Source organism: Macaca fascicularis, chromosome 9 (assembly GCF_037993035.2).
Source record: "Macaca fascicularis isolate 582-1 chromosome 9, T2T-MFA8v1.1".
NCBI lineage: Eukaryota > Metazoa > Chordata > Mammalia > Primates > Cercopithecidae > Macaca > Macaca fascicularis.
The window spans coordinates 71,164,999-71,183,593 of record NC_088383.1 but is presented as its reverse complement, the minus strand read 5'-3'; the positions used below and the strand labels follow the sequence as shown (position 1 = coordinate 71,183,593).

General features: G+C 48.6%; 1 long non-coding RNA gene across 1 annotated transcript; it reads left to right on the top strand.

Annotated features, from left to right (window-relative positions):
* Positions 1-4,521: 4,521 nt before the first annotated feature.
* On the top strand, positions 4,522-9,501 carry LOC141407684 (uncharacterized). The gene is made up of 2 exons (XR_012417759.1): positions 4,522-4,722; positions 9,028-9,501. It is a non-coding gene; the product is annotated as an uncharacterized lncRNA (long non-coding RNA).
* Positions 9,502-18,595: the final 9,094 nt, after the last annotated feature.

The window sequence follows — 18,595 nt, the reverse complement described above, 5'->3', positions numbered from 1 at the left end:
CTTGGGATGATTGAAAAGGTGAAAATGCCCCGCCTTCATCCCGTCCCCTATCGTTGAGAAGCGCTGGTATTAGACATTTAAATACATGGTCCCTGCTCCTGCACTAATGCACTGGGTGGTGGGAATGCTCCTCCTAGCAACCCTCTAAGGGAGCTAGCATAGTCTCCCCATCTTGCACATGTGCACACCAAGATCCCAGCCATCAGGGAACATAGGCAGCAGAGCCAAGATGTGAACCTCTCTCTGTCTCAGCTTCACATAAACGCTTGTCATCTCACCACTGGCCCAAATCCAGGGCTCCTGAATCGTTTGGAAATTTAGTTCTTCTGGGAGGCACCAGCAATATACATGTGATGAAGCTTCTCTGGCTCAATTCTGTCGTGGCACATAGGTGTTAATGGGAGTCCCCAGAGGATGACTTACATGTGTGTATTTTCTGGTTGTGCTGTTTTTTCATCTTTCTTACCTGGAGGTGGCTAGGGATGCATATCACAGCCACTCTTGGGTATCGTTGCTTCTGCTGGACACCTCAGCTGATTCTCAGGCACGTTCCAGTGGTAGAAACTTCACGGGGCTCTTTGAGAAATAAAGAGGGCCAGGCGCGGTGGCTCAAGCCTGTAATCCTAGCACTTTGGGAGGCCGAGACGGGCAGATCACGAGGTCAGGAGATCGAGTCCATCCTGGCTAATATGGGTGAAACCCCGTCTCTACTAAAAATACAAAAAATTAGCCGGGTGCGGTGGCGTGCGCCTGCAGTCCCAGCTACACAGGATGCTGAGGCAGGAGAATGGCTGAACTCAGGAGGCGGAGCTTGCAGTGAGCCGAGATTGTGCCACTGCACTCCAGCCTGGGAGACAGAGCGAGACTCCCGTCTCAAAAAAAGAAAAAGTCTCCTTGCAGCTTTTTGTTTTCCCAGAGGGAGTCTCCCGCTGTTGCCCAGGCTGGAGTGCAATGGTGCCATCTCCGCTCACTGCAACCTCTGCCTTCTGGGTTCAGGCAATTATCCTGCCTCAGCCTCCTGAGTAGGCGGGGTTACAGGTGCCTGCTACCAAGCTGGGCTAATTTTTGTATTTTTAGTAGAGATGGGGTTTCACCATGTGGCCCGGCTGGTCTTGAACTCCTGACCTCAGATGATCCTCCTGCCTTGGCCTCCCAAATTGCTGGAATTACAGGCATGAGCCACCATGCTCAGCCCCCTTGCAGCTCTTATCTCTCCACATTGAGAAGCAGGACTACATTGTGAGTCCCTCTGTGTCCAAAATTGGTGGGTTCTTGGTCTCACTGACTTCAAGAATGAAGCCACGGACCCTTGCAGTGAGTGTTACAGTTCTTAAAGATGGTGTGTCCGGAGTTTGTTCCTTTAGACATTCAGAGGTGTCTGGAGCTTCTTCCTTCTGGTGGGTTTATGGTCTGGCTGTCAGGAGAGAAACTGCAGACCTTTGTGGTGTTACAGCTCTTAAAGGCAACGCGTCTGGAGTTCGTTCTTGCCGGTGGGTTCGTGGTCTCCATGGCTTCAGGAGTGAAACTGCAAACCTTCCTTGTGAGTGTTACAGCTCATAAAGGCAGACGTGGACCCAAAGACTTAAGCAGCAGCAAGATTTACTGCAAAGGGCTAAAGAACAGAGCTTCCACAGTGTGGGAAGGCACTCAAGTGAGTTGCCGCTGGGTGGTTCTGGTTGCCGCTTGCTGGTTCGGGCAGCCTGCTTTTATTCCCTTATCTGGCCCCACCCACATCCTGCGGATTGGTCCATTTTACAGAGAGCTGATTGGTCCATTTTACAGAGAGCTGATTGGACTGTTTTGACAGAGTGCTGATTGCTGCGTTTACAATTCTTGAGCTAGACACACAGTGCTAGACAGAAAAGTTCTCCAAGTCCCCGCTAGGTTAGCTAGATACAGAGTTAGCTAGATATAGAGTACAAATTGGTGTATTTGCAAATCTTGAGCTAGATACAGAGTACTGATTGGTGTATTTACAAACCCTGAGCTAGACACAGAGTGCTGATTGGTGCGTTTACAGTTCTTGAGCTAGACACACGGTGCTAGACAGAAAAGTTCTCCAAGTCCCCACTAGGTTCGCTAGATACAGAGTTAGCTAGATACAGAGTACCAATTGGTATATTTACAAACCTTGAGCTAGACACAGAGTGCTGATGGGTGCGTTTACGATCCCTTAGCTTGACATAAAAGTTCCCCAAGTCCCCATCCGGCTCAGGAGCCCAGCTGGCTTCACCTAGTGGATCCTGCACCGGGGCTGCAGGCGGAGCTGCCTGCCAGTCCGGAGCGGCGCCTGCACTCCTCAGCCCTTGGGCTGTTGATGGGACCGGGCGCCACGGAGCAGGGGGCAGCGCCTGTCGGGGAGGCTTGGGCCGGGCGGGAGCCCACCGCAGCGGGGGAGCTCAGACATGGCGGGCTGCAGGTCCTAAGCCCTGTCCGGTGGGGAGGCAGCTAAGGCCCGGCGAGAATTTGAGTGCAGCGCTGTCGGGCCAACACTGCTGGGGGACCCGGCGCAACCTCCGCAGCTGCTGGCCCGGGTGCTAAGCCCCTTTCTGCCCAGAGCCGGCGGCGCCAGCACCTGCGCCCGCCGGCACTCGCACTGGCCCGCGAGCGCCGCGCGCAGCCCCGGTTCCCGCCTGCGCCTCTCCCTCCACACCTCCCCGCAAGCAGAGGGAGGCAGCTCCTGCCTCAGCCAGCCCAGAGAGGGGTTCCCACAGTGCCGTGGCGGGCTGAAGGGCTCCTCAAGCGCCGCCAGAGTGGTCGCCGAGGCCGAGAAGGCGCTGAGAGTGAGGGCTGCTAGCACATTGTCACCTCTCACTTCCTTTCCCCCAAAGAAGATAAAATACACTAGCTTCCACTAATCAGATGCACAAGACTTGGAAGCAAGTACACGTGGGCAAGGTGAACTAGCTGAGCATGGAGGAGAGTGATCTCCCGGCAAGCAGGTATGAGGCAGTGCAGGTGCCTGTTTCCGCTGGGGTGGCTGTGGTGGAGCCTCTACCAAGAGGCAGGCTGTGGCGGTAGCTGTGTTGTAATTAGGACAGTCCTGTGGTGTGATTGGGTGGGGCTCCCGGGCTGTATTGTTCCTGGTTGTGGGTCATCCAAGTCTGCTTCTCTGGTGCTCCCAGAGTCTGCTGTTTGCAACAAAGTAGAACTTTCTGTTTGTAACAAAGTGAATTCTGTTGTTTGCAATAAAGTAGAATCTGTCCTTGGCCACTGAATGGCTTCTGTGGTTTATAATTAAAAGCCCTGCCTGGTACACTCCCCTTAATAGAACTCTGAGTCCTGGACCTCCAGCCCACACTGTTACTGTTCACCTCGGAGCCATTCCTCCTCCTGCCTTGCCACCAGGGGCCTGATATTGTTTAAGCAGCAACACATGCAACTCTATGGGGGAACTATGATCAGTCTCAGGCTGCCATAACCGTCGGAGTCCTTTTCCCAAGATATTCCTTTCTTACCCTCATAGTTGCTGGGGATGACTCTGTGGTTCATTCCTGGCCACAGATAAAGGGGGGCTTCTCAGGACATTTTTCTTTCTAATAATAAGAAATCCTCTTTTGCTGCTTAGTCTCTTCTTACCTTGAATGGGGTTGTATAAAGATGAAATGCTTGGAGCCATAGCAGCCATCTTGTGGCCATGAGGCAACAGGGTTAAGGATTAAAACCGTACAAACAAAAAACACCCAATAGTGAGGATGGCAAGAGGAAAGACAGTGTGTTGGTTCTCAAAGACATTGTCAAGCCCTTGAACCAACACCAGCAGCATCTACCTCCACACTCTGTTCTGGGAGAAAATGGAGCCCTTTGTGTTTAAGCAATGATTAACTGTATATATACCCTTTCAGTTAAGGCTCAGAGAGCTATCCTAACTGATTCCAGTCCCCAGGCAGTGTGGCCCATACCCACAGGGGTGGTTTAGAGTTGGTGCTGGATAACCTGTTTGCTTTTTCTTCAGGCTAGAGTGGCAGATTCCACAATGAACTTGGAATCGTGCCCTGCATGGGCAAAGCCTCTGATTCCTCAGGAGTGAGTTTGCCCAGTCCCCTTGCGGACAGATTCATGGCAAGTCAGTCCCTCCCCATCCTGAGGAGCCCATATGCGAGCCCGGCAGCCCACCCTCACCCTGTGGCAGGCCCGTGGGGTCTCATGGCCCCTCCAGATCTCCCTGTGGGTGAGGTGAGATCCCCACATTCTGCAGGTGAGGCTCTGGCAGGAGAAGTGACTTATCCAAGATCCCATGGGCAGGGTGTAGGGGCTGGTTCCAGTTTTGTAGGATCCAAGCTTGGGGGTCCCACTCCAGGGGGAGTCTGTCTGTTTGCCCCAGGGCCAGGGGCACAGGGGCTTCTGGGACAGTGGATGACCAGGTGGAGTGGGCGCTTCCATGCAGCAAGCTGAAGAGGGCTTGAGGAGGCCTGTGTTCTCCTGGGCCTGAGAAACAGGTTTCTGTTGCAACAGTGCTGTAACAGCCCTGGATCTCCGTGGCTTCCAAAATAACCATTTGCTTTCTCTCTCCTGGTTCAGGAGTCGGCTGGCATGGTTTTGCTTCAAGTCGTGGGTCCAGATCATCTGGGGAGCAGCAGAGACCTGGGGATGCTCTTGCCTGGTGGGCAGCGCAAGCATGAGAGGCAACCACACAGGTGCATTGAAAGCCTCTGCCTGCGCCAAGTCTGCTGAAGTTCCATTGGCCAAAGCCACTCACTTGGCCAAGCCTGTAGTATCAGGGTAAGTGACTGTGTTCTACCCCCTCTGTGGGGTGGCCCTGCAAGGCCACCTTTGTAATCCTATTACAGGTAGAGGAGTGAAAGGTCAGGATGAACAATCCACTCTAATGGGTCCCACATGCTCCGCGGTGACCCCAAAGCCACAGTAACACCCTAACCCCACCTACACCATTGGGCAGGATCTCCTCAGGGCAGGGGGGCGGGGGTGCTGCCTCACACAGGAGCTGCCTTCAGGTCTGCCTGGCCCCAGGGCCTCTGCAAATCCATTCTTGCTCAATTCCTAAGGGTTCAGGGTGTCCCATCTTGCCTCCCATCAGCTCTGGGAAGCCAAAGACTCCCTCTATTTCTCAGAGGAAGAACTTGAAGTTCAGAGAGCCAGGAGATTGCAGGGCAGACCCCCTGCCCAACCCCCACTGCCATCCTGAGCCCAGCAGGGAGGTGCTGAGTGGTCAGGCTCGCCTCCCTGAGCACCTGCCTCCTGGGAGGGACACACTCCCAGCCACTTGCCCCTTTCCTCCATGCCACCCCCACGCTCAGCCTATGCCCTCCCCGCAGAGACGCAGGGAAATGCAGCCATGGACTTCAGGGTGCAGCCTGCCCTGCTCCAGGGACCTCTCAACTCTTGTTTGCATTTGGCAGCCCCTGAGCTGGCCTGGGGACAGATTTTTATTTGCCTTGCTCAGGGTTTTGTTTGTTTCAATGGAGCCAACACTAAACAGTCAGATTTCACAAAGAATTCAGATTTAATTTCTATTCCTTTTGAAACAGTGAAAGATTTGCCTACATGGGACCCACTTAGCTGCAGAGCAGGTTGCTGGGGCTGCATGGTGCCCCACCCCCCGCTCAGATGGGTTAAGGGCCCTTGCCCCAGTCCCCACCACTCTCTGCTGCCTCACACCCAAACAACTTCACTAATTTTCTTTCTTTTTTTTTTTTTTTTTCCGAGACGGAGTCTCGCTCTGCCGCCCAGGCTGGAGTGCAGTGGCCGGATCTCAGCTCACTGCAAGCTCCGCCTCCTGGGTTCACGCCATTCTCCTGCCTCAGCCTCCCGAGTAGTTGGGACTACAGGCGCCCACCACTGCGCCCGGCTAGTTTTTTGTATTTTTTAGTAGAGACGGGGTTTCACCGTGTTAGCCAGGATGGTCTCGATCTCCTGACCTCGTGATCCGCCCGTCTCGGCCTCCCAAAGTGCTGGGATTACAGGCTTGAGCCACCGCGCCCGGCAACTTCACTAATTTTCTATATTGGTCTTTATGCTGCTGGCATGTGAGCTGTAACCTCTGATTTAATCCAGTCCCCAGAGGCCCAGAGAGGGGAGACTCCTGTTTGGGCTCCATGGCCAGTCAGAATACCTTATTTCTCTTTCTCTCTTCCCAAGAACTTCATCTGGATCCCTCCTGCGGATTCCAACCCAGAGGCCCAGTCTCTATTTCCTGCCCCCAATGGCTCAGGCTAGGGGCTTTCTCTCCAGGCAAAGCTGTTTGTGTCCTGGCTTAATGAAGCTCTCTGGCATTGCTGCCCCAAGGGTACACTCACCTGAGGAAAAAGTCCAGACTGAGAGGAAGCTCTGGGAGACATGAGGGGCAGGGAGGCTCATATCCCTGAACTATACAGAGAAGCCCTGCAGATGTTTAAAATTGGATCATTGGCTGGGCACGGTGGCTCATGCCTGTAATCCAAGCATGTTGGGGAGCTGAGGTGGGTGAATCACCTGAGGTCAGGAATTCAAGACCATCCTGGCCAACATGGTGAAACCCCATTTCTACTAAAAATACAAAAATTAGCCAGGTGTGGTGGTGCACACCTGCAGTCTCAGCTACCCAGGAGGCTGAGGCAGGAGAATCATTTGAACCCAGGAGGCACAGGTTGCAGTGAGCCGCAATCATGCTACTGCAACCCAGCCTGGGTGACAGAGTGAGACTCTGTATCAAGAAAAAATAAATACATAAAATAAATGAATAAAATAGTATCATAACAGCTGACACAAATATGACACTTCCTGTGTACCAGCCACTTCTTGTGACACCTTATTCCCCGTGGGATGAGGCTTTATATTAACCCACTTACTCCTCAAGCCAGCCCTGTAAGGGGAGTGGTACCACTTTTATCCCTGTCTTACAGAGGAGAAAACTGAAGCATAGAGAGGTTAAGCCACTTGCCCCAAGTTGCACAGCTTATAGGTGGTAGAGTAGGCATTCGAACCCAGATCCTCTGGTTTCAGGACCCACAGTTCCTAACCACTGAACCATTCTGGAGGACATGCCATCCTCAACATGTGGCTTCTCATTGAGTAACATAGCTGCTTGAGCTCCGGCCTTACACCTCACTCCAGTTTTCAGTGAAAAGGAAGGGACCACACAGGACTCACCCCTTCCTTTAAGGATCCTTGCTGAAAGTCTCACAGGAAGCTCCTGCTTGCCTCCCTTTGACCGACATTTAGTCACACAGTAACACCTCAGCCAAGAAAAGGTCTTTATTCCAGTGATTATGATCTCAATGAAAAAATCAGCTCTACTATTGCAGGGGAGAATGGAGACAGAATGTTTAGCATCATTGCTGCATTTCACGGATGAAGAAACTAAGGCTCAGAGGGGTGCACGACCTGCTGGAGGTCACGCAGCTAGAAAGAAGTGGAGCCTGGATCTTCTGTCCCTGGGCTTTTAGGAGCCGGTGGGGCCCCAAAGGCACACCCTGCTGATTTCCTGGGGGTGAGGAGGACTGGGCTTCGGTGTACAACCCCCTCCCCTGCCCCAGGAACACCCGGGACCCAGGCCCTGCCAGCCAGTGCCCCCTGTGCCTTCCAGCCCTGGCAGCCTCTCTGGGCCCAGATCTGTCACACTGGCACCCACCCTGCCCCGGGCCCGGCCTGACTCCATCCAATCTCCTCACGCCAGCATCGACTGTGCTTGGGCAGGTTCCTGAGGCAGCCCAAGAGCGTTGAATAATTCAGACCCGCGTAATGGGATAATGAATTTACTGACAACCCGGTGTGGTCTCCGTACTTACATTTTGAGAAATACTGACTCCCTAGGCCCACTGGCAGGCAGGGGAGGTACACACCCCAAGAAACCGTTGCCTCTGCCTATTCGTGGGGTTCAGGCCTGACAGAGTGGGGACCCAACTTCAGTCTAAATGGTTCTTCCCCTGCTTGGGGAAGTGGGGAGTCTGGGGCAGGGGGAGGCCTGAGTGGAACTTTGGGGTGAGGTGGAAGCAGAATCCCAGGAGTTCAGGAAGGCAGAGCTTGAAGGGAGCCCGGCCACCCTTGGTCCTGCACACCCATTTCATGAACGGGGAAAATGAGGTGGCAGGCAGGACCGCCTATGCCCCTGGACACTGTTGTGTGCTGGCAATGCCAAGGATGACTCGCGGCTCTGGGAAGAGACCTGTGTATTTTCCTTCTAGTCTGCAGTTACCTGTCCCCCAGCTGCTGGGGTTGGGGGGGTCACTACTAATGCCCCATAGCTGCCCCTTCATTGGAGATGTGTCCTTAGCCAAACGAGAGCCACCGCCACGTGGAAGGCCATGCTCTGCTTGCCACAACCTGGGCACGCTGTGGCTGATGGTGGACTTGCATGGCGGTACAAGAGGTGGGAGTAACTGTGTGATGCTCTCTATGCTCCAGAACCCCCGGGGGATAAAGCTGCTGTGCGACTCCAGCTGAGACCACATTCCAGCTTTGCCTTCACCCCCTACCCTACCCTGCTTCTCTCACTCCCCTTCTCCTCCAAACCTCCACAGCAGATCATTTGAATGGAGTCCAGTCTCAGAGTCTGCTTCTGGGAGTCCACCTAAGACCCTGCATTTCCTGGCCCGAGCCTCCCTTCTGAGCACTGCCCCAAAGCACCAACAGGGCTCAGAGCCAGGACTCCTTGGCCCTGGCCCTGGCTCCGCTATGTGACTGTGAGGAAATCACTGGTCTACCCTCGGCCTCAGTTTCCCCATCTGTGATTGGTTGGCAGCAGGATCTTCCAGGGTCCCTTCCAGCTCTGAAGGTCTGTGATGTGACCTGAGGTGCCAGGAAGCCTTCTCCCTCCCCTGCCTAGCCCCACAGGCACATGGAATTCCGCCACTGGGTTGGGCATCACTTTTCCCTCGAAGGAGTTTTCACAGTGCAAAAGCATCTGAGATGAGAATGAGCATCCAATCAGGTGATCACACCACAAGGCAGAATTTCTCAATGTGGAGTTCTTGGATCACCTGCAATGAGTTCTTCACCTAAAGGGGTGTTTATTATTATTATTAATTTCCCCTCTTCTCTCTCTCTCTCTCTCTCTTTTTTTTTTTTTTTTTTTTTTTTTTGAGACAGCGGTGTCTTCTAGGCTGGAGTGCAGTGATGCGATCTCAGTTCACTGCAACCTCCACTTCTCAGGTTCAAGCAATTCTCCCACCTCAGCCTCCTGAGTAGCTGGAACTACAGGCCTGCAACACCATGCCTGGCTAATTTTTGTATTTTTAGTAGAGATGAGGTTTCATCATATTGGCCAGACTGGTCTGGAACTTCTGACCTCAAGTGATCTGCCTGCCTCAGCCTCCCAAAGTGCTGAGATTACAGGTGTGAGCCACCATGACTTCCTCTCCTTTTCTTGAATGTGATACCTTGGGCTGCAGCAGCTACCTTTCAACCATGAGGAAAGAACATGGCATGCAAACAACAAGCTAAGGATAAGTGAAGCAGAAATATAAAAAGAAGCTGGGTTTTTGCTGGCATTTCTGAATCATTGCACCAAACTTGAAGACCCTTACTTTCTATGTGAAATAATTAAATATCTATATTGCTCAAGCAAGTCTTGGTTGACTCTTCTGTTATTTGCAGCCCAAAGCATCCAAACGGAATCAACTGTCCTTATCACACTGAATCATAATAACAATCCTCTAGGGAGGGGATTGTTTTTGACTCAGAGAAGTGAAGTGACATAGTTAATGTCAAGCTGGCAAGTGGCAATACCTCTTTGGGAAGGGTTGGGAGGATTTGATTATTGGTAAGAATTTAATTTCTGTCTCCTTCACTGCATCTGTCCTATCACAGTCTGACCATGGGGCATAACTTCCTCCCTTACCATTCTGGTCTTTGGTCTTCTCTCTCTATCCATCCCACCCAGGGTCTCAGACTAGACCCAGGAAAAGCTGTTGTGGAGTAGCGGGGAGGCAGCAAGTCACCACAGTGCATTCCTCGATGGACTTTTCCTAATGAGTGTGGCCAGATTCTGGTACCAATGACTGCGGAGAAACCCAAACCCAACTCAGAGATAATTCTGGCCTCTAAACAGCCCCTCTTTGGGGGAGATGTTATAGCAAAAGAGAGAAAGAGCTCAGAGACACAAAAACAGACAGAGGAAAGGAGGGAAAAACAGCAGGAGAAAGAGTAGAGAAGGAGGAGGATGAGAAGATGGGAGAAGAGAGGATCTCATGTTAGAGTTTGACAGGCCTAACATTGAATCTCAGTCCAGACACTGACCAGTAGCTGACCTAGAAGGGTAGGGAGATTCAAACAGGCCCTTTGGAAGGCAGGGAATTTGAGAGCCACAGTGGGGTGAGCAGGGGAAGAGTAACTGCTCCAGATCCTGCAACTGATTCCCCAAACCCTGGGTGGTGGTTATGTGTGTAGGGAGCCCTCTCTGAGGGCTGCCCTGGATTCGTGGGGAAGGCAGGGGCAGGAATGGCCTCAGACTAGGGGAAAAGAGGAGGGCCTATGTCAAGGCACAGAAAGCACCTGAGCTTCGCCTCCACCACCTTTGGGCAGTGGCCAGAGAGGAGCCTAGGGATGACCTTTGGCCTGGGCAGTGGGCAGAGAGGAGCCTGGGGTTGGCCTTTGGTTTGGGTAGCAGGTAGAGAGGATCCCGGTGATGATCTTTGGCTTGGGCAATAACTGGGGAGGGGCTGGATCACATGTCTCCAGGGTCTGGCATACAGCCAGTGCCCTCAGCTGAAGTACTGAGCCTAGGGCTGGTGGGTGAGGAAAGGAAGGAGCAGTTTTCCAGCGTTAGTCAGGAGGCGCAGGGCTGGGGGTAGAAGGGGAGTGGCTCCTCTCCCTGGAACTTGCCCTGCTCACCTGGCTAATGCCTCATGCCTGTGACTACAGGCTGGCAGACATTGCTGTTTCCACAGAGCCTTCCCCAATCCCTCAGGCCAGATGTCTCCTTATGGAGCTGTTGTAGGGGTTTAAAGCATGTCAGGGAATTCGGCCTGGCGCGGTGGCTCACATCTGTAATCCCGGCACTTTGGGAGGCCAAGGGGGTGTGGATCACGAGGTCAGGAGTTCAAGACCAACCTGGCTAACATGGTGAAACCCTGTCTGTACTAAAAATACAAAAATTAGCTGGGCATGGTGGCATGCAACTGTAATCCCAGATACTTGGGAGGCTGAGGCAGGAGAATTGCTTAAACCCGGGAGGCAGATGTTGCAGTGAGCAGAGATCACGCCACTGCATTACAGCCTAGGTGACAGAGGAAGACTTCGTCTTGGGAAAACAAACAAACAAAAACCAGAATTTTCAGACACCTCTTTCATGAGGAGATGAAGTCTATGTCCCTTACCTTGAACTAATCTGATCACACAAGAAAGGCCTCTACGACAGCCTTTTTGAACAGAATGTAGTGGAAGTGATGCCATGTGACTTCTGGGGCTGGGTTAGAAAAGGTCACATCGCATCTCCCAGATTCTCTTGAGCCCTTGATCTGAGAGCCATCGGGTGTCCTGTAAGAAGTCCATCTCCCCTGAGGAGGCCTCCATGTGTAGAGATCACACAAAGTAAGAGGCAGCCAGGGGCCCCAATTCATTCAGCCCCCGCTGTTTGAGTCTTTCTAGCCCAGGTGCCAGATACACTCATGAAGAAGCCCTTGAGATAACACAGTTCCAGCCCCAGCCACTCTGGAGCTGTATGCCATGCATGAGACCTAGAGTGAGAATTGTCTAGCTGCGTCCAGGTAACCTCCAAATTCATAAGCAGAATAAAATGGTAGGGTATTAGTTTTCAAGGGCTTCCTAGGTAAGGAAAACAAATTGGGTAAAACAACAGAATTTTATTTTATCACAGTTTCAGAGGCCAGATCTGAAGTCAAAGTGTTGGTGGGGTTGGCTCCTTCTGAGGGCTCTGAGGGTAATTTGTAATTCTTTTTTTTCTTTTTGGACATAGAGTCTCACTCTGTTGCCTAGGCTAGAGTGCAGTGGTGTGATCTTGGCTCACTGCAACATCTGCCTCCTGGGTTCAAGCGGTTCTCCTATCTCAGTCTCCTGAGTAGCTGAGATTACAGGTGCAAACCACCCTGCCTGGCTAATTTTTGCATTTTTAGTAGAGACGGGGTTTTGCCATGTTGGTCAGGCTAGTCTTGAACTCCTGACTTCAGGTGGTCTGCCCACCTTGGCCTCCCAGAGTGCTGAGATTACAGGCATGAGCCACTGCACCCAACCTCTGAGGGTAATTCTGTTCCAGGCCCTTCTCTCACCTTCTGGTAGTAGGTAATGCTTGGCATTCCTTGGCTTGTAGCTGTATCACTCCAACATTTGCCTCCATCTTCACATTGTGTTCTCTGTGTGTCTCTGTGTACAAATTTCCCTCCTCTTGTAAATATACAAGTCATATTGGATTAGGGGTTCACTCAATCCCAGTATGCCTAATCTTAACTCATTACACCTACAATGATTGTTATTTCCACATAAGTTCACATTCTGAAGTACTGGGAGTTAGGACTTCAGCATATCTTTTGGGGGGACACAATTCAACCCAGAAGACAGTTATCATTTGAAGCCACTGTTTTGGAGTGCTTTGTTATGCAGCAGTAGTTACCCAGAACACTGGAAGTAAGGGATGGCTGGGGCAGCAGCTAAAACACCAGTGTAAATGTAGTGAAATGAAAAAAATTTACCAGAACATCCTCTGGGAGGCAACTGTATGTGGCTGGAATAATTTATTTTCTGAGTAGTTTGGGGTTGAGGTGGGGCACTAGATCTTACCCCCAGAAAGTGTATGTTTCAATAGCAACACGTAGTTGAATAATAACAGACAGCTTCCCTAATGCCTTCTAAAGTAGGAAAAGAACTTGGGTTTTGCTTTATGGGATAGTCCTTTCTCTTAAATGAATGTTGAATTTTTATAGAAAGAGAACCAGTTTGAATATTAGAGTGTTTCTGGCCTCTATATATCTCAGAATGGTGTTGTTTATTAATGCTTACTCCATCAGAACACTGATTAACTGTGAGGTACAGTTGCCTGGTTAAGCGTTGGGCTTCCCCATAGACTGTAAATGACCCTGTGGGGAGGGACAGGTTCAGTCTTGTTCCCCACTAAATCCTCAGAAGTTCTTGGCACAAAGTAGGTGGTTCATAGTTATTTGCTGAAAGCATGAACATTAGAAAAGTAACAAATTGTTTTAAATCTATATGATGACTAAAGACATACAAATCTATTAGCTGCAAAACATCTAAAAATGCTAGAAAAAGTACTTTGGAAATCCCTTCAGTTAATGGAAGAGCCTGTAAGAAGGTAAGGGAATTACCAGAGGCCAGAAACGAATTGGAAACATCAGCCCAGGAAGTAAGTGATTATGAAACTGCTGCACACCCTGAGGACATCTACCTCACTGGGCAGCCTGAAACCTCCACAGCTTCTGTGGCATAAGAAAGAAGCAAGAGGTCATAAAAATTACCAGAAAGATTAAAAAAATAACCAAACAGAACTTCTAGAGATTTAAATATATCAGGTATGAAATTAAAAACTCAATGACACAGTTAAATAATTGAATAGACACAGCTGGAGGTGGAATTTGTAAACTGGAAGATAGATCTGAAAAAATTACACTTAATACAGCATAGAAAAATGGAAAATATGAAAGAGGTTAAGAGGCATAAAGGATGGAATAAAAAATATTTAATATACATCTAAGCAGAGTTTTGAAAAGTAATTATAAGTAAAAAAGGAAGGAGGCAATATTCAAAGAGACAGTACCTGAGAGTTTTCCATGATTATTAAAAACATGAATCCTCAGATTCAGGAATTCCAATGATCTCAAACAGGATAAATAGAAATAAATCCATACATACCTCATAGATACATCATATCTGTAGATACATCATAGTCAAAGTGAAGAATACCACAGACAAGAAAATCTTAAAAGAACCAGAAAAATAAGTACTTTTTTTTGTTCACAACTTCTTTTTTTTTTTTTTTTTTTTGAGAAAGGGTCTCTATTGTCCAAACTGGAATGCAGTGGTATGATCTCAGCTCACTGTAACCTCTGTGTCCTGGGCTCCATTGATCCTCCAGCCTCAGCCTCCCAAGTAGCTGGGACTATAGGCACGTACCACTACGTTTGGCGAATTTTTATTTTTTTCTAGAGATGGGGTTTTGCCATGTTGCCCAGGCTGGTATCGAATTCCTGGACTCAAGGGACCTGCCGATCTCGGCCTCCCAAAGCGCTGGGATTACAGATGTGAGCCACTGTGCCTGGCCACACAACTTCTATAATTAGAAGAAATTAGACTAATGGCTGATTAGTAATAACAGCATCAACATCAGCAATGAAACACAGAAAGAATATTAATTTCAACAGGCTTTTAAAAAGTCCCCAAACTAGGGACTATACACCCCAGTGAAGAACTACATACCCCAGTGAAACTATCTTTTTGGAGTAAGTGTGGATCCTAGGTGTATACTCAAGAGAATTAAAAGCACATATCCACATAAAAACTTGGACTTAACATGTTCATATCAGCATTATTCATAATAGCTAAAAAACGGGCCTGATGTGGTAACTCATGCCTATAATCTCAGCACTTAGGGAGTATATTAGTCCATTTTTATACTACGGGTAAAGACATACCTGAGACTGGGTTATTTATTTATTTATTTATTTTTAATTTTTAATTTTTTTGAGTCTTGCTCTGCTGCCCAGGCTGGAGTGCAGTGGTGCCATCTCCACTCACTGCAACCTCCAGCTCCTGGGTTCAAGCAATTCTCCTGCTTCAGCCTCCCAAGTAGCTGGGATTACAGGCATCCGCCACCATACCTGGCTAATTTTTTTTGTATTCTTAGTAGAGATGGGGTTTCTGGCAAACAAAATTATGTTGGCCAGGCTGGTCTCAAACTCCTGACCTCAGGTGATCTACCCATCTTGGCCTCCCAAAATGCTGGGATTACAGGCATGAGCCACTATGCCTGGCAAGACTTGCTCACTTATAAAGGAAAGAAGTTTGATCGACTCAGTTCCACATGGCTGGGGAGGCCTCACAATCATGGTGGAAGGCAAAAGGCACATCTTATATGGTGGCAGACAAAGAGGGAAATGAGAACCAAGTGCAAGGGGTTTCCCTTATAAAACCATCAGAATGGCTGGGTGCAGTGGCTCACGCCTGTAATCCCAACACTTTGGGAGGCCGAGGAGGCTGGATCACCTGAGGTCAGGAGTTTGAGACCAGCCTGGCCAATATGGTGAAACCCCGTCTCTACTGAAAATACAAAAATTAGCCAGGCGTGGTGGTGTGTGCCTGTAGTCTCAGCTACTTGGAAGGCTGAGACAGGAGAATTGCTTGTACCCAGGAGGCAGAGGTTGCAGTGAGCTGAGATCACATCACTGCACTGTAGCCTGGGTGACAGAGCAAGACTCTGTCTCAAAACAAAACAAAACAAAACAAAACCTATCAGATCACATGAGACTTTTTCATTATCATGAGAGCAGTATGAGGAAAACAGCCCTCATGATTCAATTATGTCCCACCAGGTCCCTCCCACAACATGTGGGAATTAAGGGAGCTACAATTCAAGATGAGATTTGGGTGGGGACACAGCCAAAGCATATCAGAGAGGATGAAGCAGGAGTAGCACTTGAGCCCAGGAGTTTGAGACCAACCTGGGCAGCATAGAGAGACTCCATCTCTACATTTTTTTTTTAATTAGCCAGGTGTGGTGGCATGTGCCTGTGGTCCCAGCCACTTGGGAGGCTGAGGTGGAGGGGATCGCTTGAGCTAGGGACATCAAGGCTGCAGTGAGCTGTGGTCATACCACTGCACTCCAGCCTAGGTGACACAGCAATACCCTGTCTCAAAAAACAAAACAAAAACAACTGAAATGTGCATGAACTAATGAATGAATAAATAAAATGTGGCATAGTGGCTGGGTGAGGTGGCTCACACGTGTAATCCCTGCACTTTGGGAGGCTGAGGCAGGTGGATTGCTTGAGCTCAGGGGTTTGAGACCAGTCTGGGCAACATGTCGAAACCCTGTCTCTACAAAAACACAACAATTAACCAGGCATAGTGGTGTGCACCTGTGGTCTCAACTACTCAGTAGGCTGAGGCAGGAACATTGCTGGAGCCCAGGAAGTCGAGGCTGCAGTGAGCTATGATTGCACCACTGCATTCCAGCTTGGGTGACAGAATGAAACCTTGTTTAGAAAAAAAAAAAGTGGTATAGCCATACAATAGAGTATTACTTGTCATGAAAAGGAATAAAATTCTAATTCATGCTACAACATAGATGAACCTTGAAACCATGCTAATTGAAAGACACAAAGGCCACCTGTATGATTTCATTTATGAAATGTCCACAATAGGCAAATCCATAGGGACAGAGAGTAAATTAGTAGCTGCCAAGGGCTAGGGGTATTGGAGGGGAATAGGGATTGACTGCTCATGGGCATAAAGTTTCTTTTTTGAGTGATGAAAGGTTCTGGAATTAGATGGTGGTGATGTTTGCAAAACCTTATAAACATACTAAAACCACTGAATTATATGCTTTCAAAGGGTAAATTTTATGGTATGTGAATTTTATCTCAGTAACAAATGCAAAAAACAAGACTAAGTTTGGAAATAAAGACATTTTCATTTATGCTAAAACTGAGAGAATTTATATACAACAGATCCCATGCTCCCCCAAAGGAATTTCTAAAGAATGAACATGAAAAGAAGAAAAATGATCTCAGGGAGAAAGTCTGAAGTATAAAAAAAAAGATGAATTGAGAAAATAATAAAAATATGGGTGAAACTAAATAAACACCCTTACTGACCAAAAGAATGTCTGTTCCATGGGGTTAAGCAAGAGATGAAGCTAAAAGACTGGGCCTGATACGAATGGAAGTAAAGTGTTCAAAGTGCCCTGCCTTGTTCAGTAGATGGGTACGATATTGGTTAATATTAGATGTTAAGTTCAGTAATCATTTTAAAATTTGAAGAGTTGGCTGGGCACGGTGGCTCGGGCCTGTCATCCCAGCACTTTGGGAGGCCAAGGTGGGCGGATCACCTGAGGTCAGGAGTTCAAAACCAGCCTGGCCAACATGGCAAACCTGGTCTCTACTAAAAAAAAAAAATACAAAAATTAGCTGAGTGTGGTGGCACGCACCTGTTATCCCAGCTGCTTGGGAGGCTGAGGCAGGCGAATTGCTTGAACCTAGGAGGCGGAGGTTGCAGTGAGACGAGATCGCGCCATTACACTCTAGCCTGGGCAACAAGAGTGAAACTCCATCTCAAAAACAAACAAACAAACAAACAAACAAGCAAACAACAAAACCCCAAAACCCAAACCCAAACCAACCCCCAAAATACCACAAAATAAGATCATAGAAATAAAGTCAGGCTGGAAGCAGTGGCTCATGCCTGAAATCCCAGCACTTTGGGAGACTGAGGTGGGTGGATCACCTGAGGTCAGGAGTTTGAGACCAGCCTGACTGACAGTGAAACCCCATCTCTACTAAAAATACTGGGCGTGGTGGCATGTGCCTATATCCCAGTTACTTGAGAGGCTGAGGCAGGAGAATTGCTTGAACCTGGGAGGTGGAGGTGGCAGTAAGCAAAGATCGCACCACTGCACTCCAGCCTGGGCAGTAAGAGTGAAACTCCGTCTCAAAAGAAAAGAAAAAAAAAAAAAAGAAAAAAGAAATAAAGCCAAATATGTTTGTAATCTCTAGAAATATAGACTGAACTCTCCAGTTAAAAGGCATAGACTATCAGACTGGGTTAAAAAAGAGACTAGCCAAATGCTGCTTACATGAGACACATCTAAAACATGAGGACAAATAAAAAATTCTAAGTAAAACAGTAAAAAACAAAAACAAAAACAAAAACAGAAACAAAACAAAACTAAAAAACCGAAAACCCTGAAAAATACTGACCAAAAGAAAACCAGCATAGCTATATCAGTATCAGACTAAATAGACTTTAGGGCAAAAAGGTGTTACTAAAGATACAGAGGGTTGTCCTGATGTGGTGCTCCTGCCTATATCCCAGCACTTTGGGAGGCTGAGGCAGGAGGATCACTTGAGGCCAGGAGTTCAAGACTAGCCTCAACAGCATGGCAAAACCTTGTCCCTACAAAAAAAAAAAAAAAAAATCGAGGCAAGATGGCATGTGCCTGTGGTCCCAGCTACTTTGGAAGCTGAGGTTGGAGGGACCACTTGAGCCCAATAGTTGGAGGCTGCAGTGAGCCAAGACTGGGCCACTGCACTCCAGCCTCGGTGACAAAGCAAGACTCTGTCTTTAAAAAAAAAAGTTAATTAATTAAAAAAAGAAATATAGAGGGTGAATGTAACAAAATTTAAATTCATCAGGAGAAAATTATAATTCTAACTTCATGGATACACAATAATATAGCTTCAAAATATATGAGGTCTTTTATCAGATATATGATTTACAATATTTTCTCCCTTTCGGTGGGTTGTATTTTCACTTTATTGTTGGAGTCCTACAGGGCATAAAAGTTTAAAGTTCCATTAATCATTTTGTTTCTTTTGCTGCTCATGCTTTTGGGGTCATGTCTAAGAATCCTTTGCCAAATCCAAGGTTATAAAGATTAAATAATTAGCCAGGCAGGGTGGCACATGCCTGTGGTCCCAGCTACTTGGGAGGCTGGGGTGGGAGGATCACTGGAGCCTGGGAGGTCAAGGAAGTG